Raw genomic sequence first — 13,328 nt, 5'->3', positions numbered from 1 at the left:
TTAATGGCCATACGCGCATGCGTGCACTCACACAGGCGTGTGCACACACACACACACATACACACACAACCACAAGCACACATCCACGGAAAATCTTAGAGTCAGAAATACATCTATCTTGTGCGACTTGATGTTGAAAACTCCATTAAGAGAGGACCCCCAAAGAGGTCAGTGTGTGCTTTAATGTTTACAATAGTCTCTTAAAGTTCCCACTAACTACCTACCACTATTATTAGGAAGAAACTTAAGATTGCAGAGAACATCAACAGTCAGTGCAGGCTGGTTAGGAAGCTGAACCCAAAAGCAGCTGGGTAGGAATGTGTGGCTTTTCCACGAGAGTTCATGGAACATCATTCTTTCAAAGCATAAAAATTGAGTATAGCATTTATTAAAATGTGGGTAAAATTAGAGTTCCCTTAACCTCTATAAATAAAAAGGACCTATGATAATAATAACTTCAAGGCTAGTCCACTGGAAGTATTCTGAGGAAAAGATAATAAGTGTTAAAAAGTAGACTTAGAAATTAAAAAAGTGAAGACAATGGTACATGGAGTTTAGAATTAATTTAGAAAATCTGAAAGTACTAACTTGCGTTTATTGATTTTCAATGTTAAAATCTTAATATGCATCAAATTATTGATATATTACTAACATATGTTTTATATATTTCAGCATTCTATCAGTGCCCTTATTTTAATTTAGTTTTTGTACTTGGGCCATACCAGGCTGTACTCAGGGCTAACTCCTGATTCTGCTTTTAGGGATCACTCCTGGCTGGACTTCAGGGACTATATGGGGTGTGGGGAATCAAGCGAGGATCAGCAGCATGTAAGGCAAGAACCTTAACTACCTTACCATTAATGCTCTTTGGAAAAAAAAACACGATCACTTACTTTAATGTTTTGTGCAACATCATATGCATTTTTCTTGATGACTGCATACATATTAGGCATTTTGGTAGTCAATGGTGGCTCTCCTCAGTGATATGCAGTCTTTCATAATTATAAGGAGTTATTTGTATGAAGTTACTGTCAAACCAGTAAGAGTGCATTTTCAGAATTGTTGGTAACCTGGACATGTTTTTCCCAAATAGCCTTGCCTCCCTCTGTGACAAGGCCCTACTTGCTCATATTCACCTTCATGACTGTACCTTTGGTGAGAGCACCAAGGCAGCATAGAGTGAAGATGAAGGATCTTTTTTGCACCAAGTGTTGGCAGGCGAAAGGTAACTTTCAGTTCAAGATGTGTTACAAACCCTTTTTTGAAATGTAAACCCATTGGCCTAATGGTAAAGGTAAAGGTAAAGGCCCTCCCGTTGACCGTCGATTTGCTCGAGCGGGCCCAGTAACGTCTCCATTGGAGACTTTGTTGTTACTGTGTTTGGCATATCGAATACTCTCGGTAGCTTGCCGGGCTCTCCAGAGGGGCGGAGGAATCGAACTCGGGCCGGCCATGTTGGCCACGTGTAAGGCGAACGCCCTACCCGCTGTGCTATCGCTCCAGCCCTTTGGCCTAATGAATTTTTCAAATTTATGTTTCTTGTGAAGCCATCAACAACAAAGTAAACTTTAGTAACCATCCTCATTCATGCTTTCTTCTTTCTCTTTCCTGTCTGAATAATGTTTAATACTTCTGTTTCTCCTTGGAGATGAACTTCCCAATTCCCTGCTATTTATTTGTTGTTGTTTTTGTTTATTCATATGGAAAAGGACTTTATCCCTCTTTCCACCCAGATATACAGGTATGGCTTCTTGTACTGTCTTTCCATCATTCTTTCCTTTGGGAATTCTCCTTTCATGCATCTTAACAGTCTTTTTCATTTGTATTTTTTCAGTACTACACTGTTTATGATAGAGCTTAGCCTTCAGGCCAATCATCATTTTTGCTTTTTTTAAAGGCTCTTAAGCCTCTTGATCTTCTTTCTCTTTTTCTCATGGAAATTCAAATAATATCCATAGTGCTTAAGGTGTTACTCAATACATTCAGTTTGTGGCTTTGTTATGGCTTCAGGACTTTCTGGTAGAGCTGCCCAAGTATCCAAAGTACTGAACTTTTGGCATTTGAAACTCATGAGCAACTAATGTTCTTTTTAAAGTTTATATGTTTTGGATAGTCATTTATTCTTTTCTTTAAATCAAAATACAAAAGAACATATAAAACTCAAAACATCTTTTAGAAAGAAATAATTGAATATATAAAATAATAAAGATTTTTTTAAAAATCAGGGTAACAAAAATAAACTATATAAAAAACTAAGGTAAGAATTTGATAATATAAGCAATGAGTATCTTTGAGAATAAAAAAAGATCTAAAAAATCTAATTGCTAGAAAAAAGTAATTAGGACAGCTAATGATGCTGTTCTAAGTATATCAGAAGGTCAAGTTGTAAATCTTCTCTCCTAGATTGTTTCTCTAATGCTCCATCTATTTTCATTGCCCTGGATTATCATACCGTTCCTCTGCATTCTCTGGGCTTACAAGTTTGGAGACAAGAAGAAGGTCATGGGGAATTAGCAGGTCTGGCTACTTAGACAAAAATAAAAAAGCATAATTGTTGGGTTTTAAAAATACATAATTTTGTTCTACAGAATTAAAGCAAATCCTTTATCTTTGACTTTATAGAAAATTAAATGCATTCCTAGGTACTCACTAATTTAATCCTATGGAAAAATATCTTCAGTGATACGTAGAGGAATCTGACCTTCATGAAGAGCTCTAAGGTCCATGTTATGGCCTTCACTGTTGTTCTTGATTTTAGGAAAGTGAATTTACTACATCTCCACAAGACCTTCCTTCGCAGTACTTACTAACATACAAAGATCCTTTCTTATGTTAGTGACATTTCAACTTCTAAAGTCTGTTTTTAGCTTTGTTTGTAAGTTTTAAGCTATGCTGCTTGATTAGTTAAGATATTTTTATTCAAATGGATAAGAATCATAAATAATGAACTAAAGCATCTAATTTTGATAATTAAAATAACTGTCAGGCCTTAAGTAAAAATTTACATCTGTAATCAAATACTATACATTTGATACACTTTAATCTTGTTTAAGTGATGATGATATTAAAACTTGAATTCGAAGATTTACTGTAGAAATATAAGCTATGCTTATTTATTGATGGTTTGATGCACTGTTTTCATGTTTATACAAAATTTTCTTGGAAAGATAAATATTTTTGTGGTAAAAATAGACACTTTTTGCTGGAGATATAGTTTAAGTTGTAAAACACTTGGCTTGCATGTATGCCTTGCATTCACAGCTCATCAAAACATGAAACATTAAATTTCTGGATGCAAAGAGATAGCTTAATACGAGATAAAATCACATTATTCATTTATGTGTATTTACTAGATAATAAATATCAGCGATTGCTCTTTCATATACCTACTGATCCTCTCTACATCTTTTTAAGTGAAGTTTCTAGTTATATACTATCCCCATTCTTTGATGGAGTTATTAATTTGTTTTTTATTTTTATGAGTACTCTATCTTGGATATTAGTTCTTTATCTAATGTATTATTTGAAAATATTTTCTCATGACATGGAGAGTATCTTATTATGTTGCCTTGTGCACAAGACCAGGAGTAACATCTGAGCACCACCAAGTATGTTCCCCCCCACCACAACAAATCTCACATGCTCTGGACATATTCATTTCTAATTTATATTGATATTCATTGTTTCATTCACACATAAAATTTAAGGGATTCAATGGCTGGAGCAATAGTATAGTGGTCAGATCACTTACTTTGCATAAGGCTGACAAGTTTTCATTGTCATCACCATATCGTTGCCTCAAATATCCCCAGGAGTGATCTCTGAGCACATAACCAGAAGTTATCTGTGATGACTGCAGTGTGTGGCCCCAAACAAAAAGAAGGTAAGGAAGAAAGAAAAGGAGGGAGGGAGGGTGGGAAGAAGGGAGAAAGGGAGGAAGAAAGGAAGGAAGGGAGGGAGGGAGGGAGGGAGGGAGGGAGGGAGGGAGGGAGGGAGGAAGGGAGGAAGGAAGGGAGGGAGGAAGGAAGGAAGGAAGGAAGGAAGGAAGGAAGGAGTACAAAGCAGGAAGGAGGAAGAAAATGATAAACTTAAAGCAAAAATTAATGACTTTTAATAAAAAATAGATCCAAAAGATTAATGAAACCAAGACCTGGTTCTCTGAAAAGATAAATAAGATCTACGAACACTACCAAGACTTTCACTGTCACTGTTACTGTCACTGTCCTCCTGTTGTTCATCGATTTGCTCCAGCAGACCCAGTAACATCTCCATTTTTGAGACTTGTTGTTACTGTGTTTTGCATATTGAATACATAACAAGTAGCCAGCCAGGCTTTGCCACCAGGACTCTACTCTTGGTAGCTTACTGGGCTCTACAAGGGGGGCGGAGGAATAGAACCTGGCTTGACTGGGCTGGCCAAACGCCCTACTTCTGTGCTCCCCTAATAGACTGAATTAGAAATCTAAGGGGAGACTTCACAACAGATACAGTAGAAATGCAAAGGATCATCAGGGAATACTTTGAAAATCTTGATGCGATGGAATGAGAGAATCTAGAAGAAATAGATACATTTTTGAACTCTTCTAATTTCTCCAGGCTAAAACAAGAAAATACAGAATACTCCAACAAGACAATTACTGTAGAGGATATCTACATGCTAACCAAAAGGTTCCCCAAAACAAAAGACCAGGACAAGCTTGGTTCACTAGTGAGTCCTTCCAAACTTGTAAAGAAGACCTACTGCCAATTCTCTTCAGGCTCTTTCAGAAGGTGAAAGAAACAGAACTCCTCCCAGTTTCTATGAGACAAACATAACCCTGATACCCAAAGCAGACAAAGACAGCACAAAAAGGAAAACTACAGATCAAGATCCCTGATGAGATTCAATGCAAAGATCCTCACAACATGCCGGCAGAGTGAAAATAACAACACATCCAGAAGATCACACAACTTGACTGAGTAGGCCCTTTCCTGAGAAATTTGCCTGAGCCTGAAAATCTCCACACTCAGGTCTGGAGATGCAGTGCTGCTTTTCAGTCAGTGCTGGGGGCTGGGTACCACCATGTCCACTCCAGTAGCGCTAGGGGCTCCCAAGGTCACACCTGATGATGAGGAAGCAGTCTGCAACACCAGGCCTCTAACTCAGGGCCACTTCATGCTAGTATCAGGCCTTTTGAATTATCCTCGCCACACCCACCTCTTCCCCACCCCAGGCCCACATTTTTGTGTGTGTGTGATATTTATGTCTCTTATCTGCTTCTGATCTTGGAGATTTGCTAATTTATATGGTCTCTTTATTACATATGTAAATTATATTTATTGTAAATATTTAATCCTTTTTATCTATTTTTTATTTACTCATTAATATAAATACCTATCTAGGCAATCAATCCCCAATTCAATTTTTATAATGATTAATAAAAATACTTCCAAACTTATTTTGGTTCATAAACCAAACAAAGCAAGTAAGTTCACTTTCTTATTCAGCATGTTTATTTCACTCCTTATGGGGTAAAATTAAAGAACTCTTAAAACAAGGGGAGAACATAGAAGAAGATTTAGTGGTAGAATGAAAGAGACTGAAAATCACATCAGTGACCTTGAGGCCAAAGCACATGGCATCATGAATAAAGAAGAGGCAATAGAAAAGAGATTTTTGTAAAGAATGAATACAATCCAAGCATTTAATGGGCAATGGCCAGAGGAACAATCTCTGCATCATCAGAATTCCGAAAGGAGAGGAGATAAAGGGGAGAACAGGTGCATAAGATCTACTGGCTGGGAACTTCCGCCTGGAAGGGACTCTGCACTTATCTAGGAGATCCAGAAGTGTCAAGCAAAATAAATTCCAATAGAACACATACTATAATTTTAATATTATAATTGTAATAGTGAGAATTAGAGAGAAAGAGAGAGAGTCCTTAAAGTGATAAGAAAGAAGCAAAACTTCTAACACAAGGGAAAATTCACATCGGATTTCTCAAATGAAACACTCCAAGTGAGAAGAGACAGGGCTGGAGTCAGAGTTATGCAAGAAAAAGATCTTAACCCTGTCCTATCTCTCTGACCTTGCTAATGTTTTTTGTTTTGTTTTGTTTTGTTTTGCTTTCTTGCTGTGTACCTAAGTTACAATGTTTCATGCAGACAAAAGTAATCACAATATATAAGGCAAACCATATAGTGCCATTAAGAGTAAATTTTTTTATTATTGATATATGATAAATTTATTATTGTTAGACAATTAAAACTACAAAGAAGAGAGAAAATAGTATTTGCAGTAGTGAGATGATCAGATGAGATCACTACATTTAGTCAGTGCCTCATGTTAAATTAGGGATTTAAACAAAATGGACACTTTCAGAGTTTTTCAGTGCAACAAAGTCTAATAGGAGTTTCTTTTTAATATTAATACTTAATGTAGTCATATTTATAAATTTAATAGCAGTAAAATATTCATTTCAATATCCACATTCTCTGTTATGTACTAGTATGCAATGGAAAAATCTAAGAAATGAGATAGTTAAGAAAATTTGAAGGCACAAAAGTTAAATAAAAATTCCATAGTCATGATTCGGAAAAATTAAAATTGTTACATGGTTCTATTTCCCAATTTATTTTACCTTCCAGACCAGCTTTCTATTATAAAGCATAGTTTAGTTTTTGTTTTTCACTTTTGTGGTGCCTGGAGTCAAAGTCAGGCCTCACACACGTAAGGCAGGAATTCTACTACCTAGTCACATCTCCTACCCTAAAGCAGTTGAAATTTTAGAGCGTACATTTCAAAGTGTAGAAATTTCAGAGCTTACGTTTCATGAAGTCACATGATTTCAAGCCTTAATTTTAATTTACAGTTGTGTTAATTTGTAGAAATCTTCTAAGCCTCATCTCAGATATTGTAAGTATTAAGAGATACAATGATATAGAACATTAAAATCCTAGTATGCTATTTTTAATATAATGCTTTTGTTGTTAAATGTGAGAAAAGTTCTCCTAAAAATGTTACTATAAGGGGTTGGGCTAACGTTCAGAAATATGGTGGAGTTTACCTAAGCAAAGATAAGAAGAAATAAAAGCATGTGGGTGAACAGAAAAGAGTCGGAAAATTATACACCTAAAACAAACATAAGAGTGTAGATGAATATTTGATCAATTAAAAGAACAACCCCCAGATAAGTAGCATCTGGTAATTTCCCCTAGAATAAATTTTATTTTGATTATGAGGATTCTTTCAATATGCATTTAATTGCCTAGAGAAACACATACCAGTATGAAGTCTATCATATTTTTTTTAATCGGGGGCCACACCACACAGTTCTCAAGGCTTACTCTGGCTCTGTACTCAGGAATCACTTCTTGGAGGTATTCGGGGACCATATATGGCATCAGCATTTGAATCAAGGTTGGCTACATGGTATTATTTTAGTCCCCCATGCTCACTATTTTTAAGTTTACATAAGAGTCTGAGGACTGAAATCATACGAGAAGCTGTAATCATGAAGCAAAGTAGCACTATTAGGAACATCCTAAAGTATAGAGAGAATGGGTAAATGATAGACCAAACTCTCTCTTATAATTTTCCATTTTTTGGTGCCTTTAAAAATCCAGTAAGAAATTATAAGACAACAAAAATGTTTCATAGAGCTCAATCTTATAGAATAGAGAAAGAAAAAAATTATAAAATAGGACACAGAGGACAAAACAAGTAGAAAGAATGGGATGAAAGGAAATTAAATGGAGCTGGTGTCAATGAGTCTGGAAGTGGGAATCAATACTAGAAGTTTTTACAGAATCACAAACAGATGATTTAATGAAAATGTCAGAAGACTCTACCAATACATGACTGAATATTTGACTGGAAATCAATGTCACTGAGTTGTTTGCTAGTCATGTTATAAAAGAACTGAAAATAATTTGTCAAAATATTATAATACAATTTAAAAATTATATGTGTATAAAGAATATTAAATATTTCAGTGATATACACATGAGAGATACATTATAATAAATTAATATAAATATTAGAAATTAATATTTCTAATCTTGAAAACAAAGGTGAATGACAAAATTATTTACCAAAGAACAGTATGACAAGAGTAGAGAGAAAGACTGGAGATAAATGTAAGAGTCAGTAAGTTATATCATTTATTTTTATATGACCGTTAGACTCTAGTTTGCTAAACTCTCTGCAATGACTTGAAGTAATTCTCCTCTAAATTTACAGTATTATCAGGTTATATGGAAAAAGTGACAGTATACAGGTCCACTGTGGATCATCATAATTTCAGACTAGTGACCACTTTCCATGGGAAAAAATAAATCTCTGCAGTAATAGTTGATGCCTGAGAGGAATGACTACAGAGAAAACACTCCTGTACACACACACACAGGAACACACGCAAACACACACACACAAACATACACACACACACACACACACACATTATTCCAATGTCTCAGGTTTGGTAACAACAACTTCAAAGAACTTTTTAATGTCATATCATTAGATATGATTTTATAACATTTGACAGCTATGTTGCATTCAGCAATATGATAAAAATAGCAAATTAGTCAGGTCAAATAATGTTTCTATTCATATGTTTGAAGTTTCTGTATCATTTCTGTGACTATCTTATGCCTTAGAGCTATGTTTTCCATTTTATATAATAAAATATCTTTAATATACTTGCATATATTTCCCATATCTATGGATACTTAATTATCATTTTGGTTTCTAGCACCATACATATAGGTGCTCAAGACTTACTTGCATTTGGCAGGGATGGTGGGTCCCAAACTGGGAATGAATCCTACTTGGTCATGGTGTATAAATTCAAGGGTCTTGACAATGTAAGAGTGGTTCAACATATGCAAGGCAATCAATGTAATACACCATATAAGGAAAAACAAAAAAATTATATGATTCCTTCAATAGATGCACGGTAAGCACCCATTCATAATAATAACTGTTAATAAAATATGAAAATATTCCCAGGAACCAGGTGAGACAGAAGAAGCTGCACGGACACTGGGCAAATTAATAGGAGGCAATTGCACAGGATTTAAATCCATGGATCTCTTCTAAACCTCACCCACAGGTTACAAAGGTGAAAGTTGTGTTTTTTTTTTTCAGTAGGTAGCCTCTAACGTGGCCACACTTATACTCCCTCCGTATAACTCATAAGATTCATCTCCAAAGTAACTCCACATAGTTACAAAGGAATGAAAGGAAAATCCTAGATCACTACCCTCAGACTTCACTAGGCACTAAGGGAAGACAGCTCAGGAACCCACCCCAAGGTAGGGAGGAAGATAGGAGTCCTGAAGTCTCAACATGGAATATCCACATACACAATTTCTCTGATAAAGAATTCAGAGATGATATGGTGAGGATGTCCAATGAGCTCACAGTGGAACAGACATCCGATAAAATACAGGAAGATGTGAGGGCAACAGTGGAATGAATAGTCAATAAGATACAGGAGGAAATGAGAGCAGAAATAAGAAAACTACAAACAGAAATGCCATGAGTTAAAAACTCAGTAGACGAAATAAAAAGCTCAATGGTTGCCCTCAACAGTAAAATGACAATAGTCAAAGACAGAATCAGTCAGCTTGAAGATACAATCCAGTAAGTATACAGGCAACAAAAGAAGATGGAAAAAGACCTTAGAACAGCACAAGGTCAGGTAAGAGATGTAGCACTGCACTTTGCACTGACCTCCCATTGTTCATCGATTTGCTTGAGTGGGCACCAATAACATTTCCATTGTGAGACTTGTTGTTACTGTTTTTGACATATAGAACACACCATGGGGAGCTTTCCAGGCTCTGCCATGCAGGTGGGATGCTCTCTGTAGCTTGCTGAGCTCTCCGAGATGGAGGCAGGAAATGAACCTGGGTCAGCCGCATGCAAAGCAAACGCCCTACCAGCTGTGCTATCACTCCAGCCCCAAGTAAGAAATGAATGGGATGAATTCAAGAGGAACAGCAAAAGAATCATTGGAGTCCCAGAGTAATAAGCAGGCAACTCCAATGAAGTAATAACAGTTCAAGAAATCATCGCTGTAAAGTTCCCAAAGCTGGAAAAGCCAGGAATCCAGATCCAAGAAGCCCAAAGGGTGCCACTTAAAAGAAATCCCAATGAAAAGATCTCAAGACATATCCTAATAAGAACATCAAATATCATAGATAGACACAACACTGAAAGCAGAAAGATCAAAGAACGAAATTACATACAAATAATCATACCTTAGATTTACAGCAGATTTATCGTATGAAATTCTCCAGGCCTGAGGTCAGTGGTGGGATATAGTTAAAAATTTAATGAAATGAATGCCTCACTAAGAATACTTTACCTAGCCAGATTCTCATTCATATTTGAAGGAATCATACTTAACTTCATGGATGGACTTTCCTTCCCATAGGTAAAGCCGTTTACCATAAGCCCATAGTGAACTTTATACTCTAATGAAGAACAGGTTTAAGATCAGTCACACGATAAGATTACCCACTCTTACCAGTAGTGCTCAGCTTAGTATTGGAAGTCCTCACCAGAGAAATTAGGCAAGAATAAAACAGGACACCCAGATAGAAAAAGAAGTCAAGCTCTCACAAATAACAAAAATAAACTATACTTAGAAAGCCCTAACGACTCTTAAAAAAAAAACAACTATACTTAGAAAGCCCTAACAACTCTTAAAAAAAAGTCCTGGAAATGATAAATTTGTATAGTAAAGTGGCAGATTATGAAATCAGCATGTAAAGTTCACAGCTTTCCATATGCGAATAGAGAAACACAAAGGAGAGATTTTTTTCAAAATAATTTTTACAGTAAAGGCCCTCCCGTTGATCATCGATTTTCTCGAGCGGGCCCAGTAACGTCTCCATTGGAGACTTTGTTGTTACTGTGTCTGGCATATCGAATACTTCACGGGGAGCTTGCCAGGCTCTGCCCTGCGGGCGAGATACTCTCGGTAGCTGGCCGGGCTCTCCGAGAGGGGCGGAGGAGTCGAACTCGGGTAGGCCATGTTGGCTGCGTGTAAGGCAAATGCCCTACCGCTGTGCTATCGCTCGTGTCTGAGAAAAATAAGTTCCAAATACATAGGAATCAGCTTAAAAAGAGAGGTTAAAGACCTATTCAAAGAAAACGACATGACACAAGACGTTAGTTAGAGAAATAAAAGTATACTTGGAGAAATGGAAGCACACCCCCTGCTCTTGGATGGGGAGCAAAATGACAATAGTCCTCAAAACTTTGTATATATTCAAGATATATGACAATATATATACCACAATATCAAACTGTACTACAAATGGTAGTAATTAAAACAGTTTGGTACTGGAATAAAAACAGACTCTCAGATCAATGGAATAATATTTAAAATGTAGAGACAGATCCTCAGGTACAAAATCAGTTAATTTTTGAAAAAGGAGCGAAAAGCATAAAATAGAACAAGGAAATCATCTTCAATTAATGATTTTGGTAAAACTGGTCAGCCATATGCAAAAAAAAAAAAACCAGTAAACTCAGAATCCCTTTGTAACACTTTGCACAAAATTCAGATTCAAATGGATTAAAGACCTCATTATCAAACAATAGTCCATAAGGTACATAGAGGAACTGAAAGTAAATTATGAATAATTTTGTAAGACATGGTGATTTAATATATTTTAAGAAAAATAACTATGTGACAAAAATATTATGCAAATGCTAAAGAGAAAATAACACTTAAATTTCATCAGTACTGTGGGACCAGACCAATAGTACAGCGAGTAGGGCATTTGCCTTGACATGGCTGACCTGAGTTTGATCCGTGGCATCCCATATGGTCTCCCCAGCACCACCAAGAGTAATTTCTGAATGCAGAGCCAGAAGTAACCCTGAGCATCACTGGGTGTGACACAAAAAGAAAAAAAATCATCAATACTGCATTATTTCCATAAATTAAGTTGCATAAAAAATGTATACTGACTTTTTCTTAAGTTTTCTAAAAACAGTCTTGTTCTCGATATTTCATTCACTCTCAACAGAATGACCATCTCTGAATGCAACAGTTATATATACCTAGGTCGAGAAGTCAACATGATGAATCACCTGGCACCTGAGTTACACAGGAGGAAGAGAGCAGCTTGGAATGCCTTCAAGAGTGTTGAAGAAATAACTAAGAGGACAAAGAACCTCCAGCTCCGAGCACATCTCTTCGATTGCACTGTTTTTCGTGCATTAACATATGCCTCAGAGACCTGGGCCCTCCGAAAACAGGATGAGAACACTATTCAGGTATCTCAAAGAAGAATCAAAAGAGCTATGTTTGGAGTATCATGCTTCACTCAAATGAGAGAATCTGGAGTTCTGATCTCCATCAACGCTCAAGAATCAGGGATGCTGTCTCATTTGCCAAGGCATCAAAAATCAGATGGGCTGGACACATAATGAGGTTTGGAGACGACCTCTGGACTAGAGCCATTACTGACTGGATTCCATGGGACGTCAAAAGATCACGTGGATGCCCACCTACGAGATGATCAGACTTTTTCGTCAAGACCCTGAACGATCAGTTTGAGGCTCTTCATGTTCCTAGAACTGGCAGATGCCATTGGGCTATACTAGCACGCAACAGGGATGAATGGAGACGTTCCTGGCGCCTGCTCGAGCAAATTTATGAGTAACAGGGAATCAAGTGATCAAGTGATCAATAACTTTATTTTCTTAATTTTTATTGGAACCCATACACTTAAAGTGGCAGAATTTATGAGATTTATAAATGTTAGTGATAGACTTTCTTAATTTAATTGAGCAGAATACCTAGTCAAATGAGTGAGCAGTTCAATGTGTTGATCTATGGATGTGGGGATCTCAGACACTGACATGAAGGTGATTACCTGTATGACCCTAGTAGTAATGAAGACCTGCAGTTCCACACTTAGTGGACCTAGGTAGGCATCCAGAATTACACTCAGAGCTTCCTTTGGGACTTCAATTAGTGCTTAGGATCAAAATGTGCAAGAAATGCATCATAACGCCTGTACTTTCTCTCTGCCCCTGATTTCTATTCTTAAACTACATTTCTTGAATCCAGGGAAAGTCCAGGAACACAATGAGGCATATATAAAATAATTGGTACTTCTGTGTTACTTGTAAGTCCTTAAAAATGCACTTGACTTTTCTTACTTTTGTGGGCCTCATCTGTCAAGTCAAAGTGTTAATAACTGCACTATTTCTCTTATTAACATATCGTGAGGAGCAACTGACTATCAGAGATCGAGGTTTCATTCCAAAAGTGTCACGAACTGATTTTGTCAATACCATTTTTATTAAATATGGGAAT

The 13,328-nt window shown here is 36.6% G+C and overlaps 1 pseudogene; it reads right to left on the bottom strand.

Annotated features, from left to right (window-relative positions):
• Positions 1-1,031: 1,031 nt before the first annotated feature.
• LOC130020485 (ribosome biogenesis protein NSA2 homolog) lies at positions 1,032-2,071 on the bottom strand (annotated as a pseudogene).
• Between the last annotated feature and the right edge of the window lie 11,257 nt (positions 2,072-13,328).

Source organism: Sorex fumeus, unplaced genomic scaffold, assembly GCF_029834395.1.
Source record: "Sorex fumeus unplaced genomic scaffold, SorFum_2.1 ptg000012l, whole genome shotgun sequence".
Taxonomy (NCBI): Eukaryota; Metazoa; Chordata; class Mammalia; order Eulipotyphla; family Soricidae; genus Sorex; species Sorex fumeus.
Note: the sequence above shows the minus strand (reverse complement) of the source record. Positions and strands in the feature narration are given on the sequence as shown.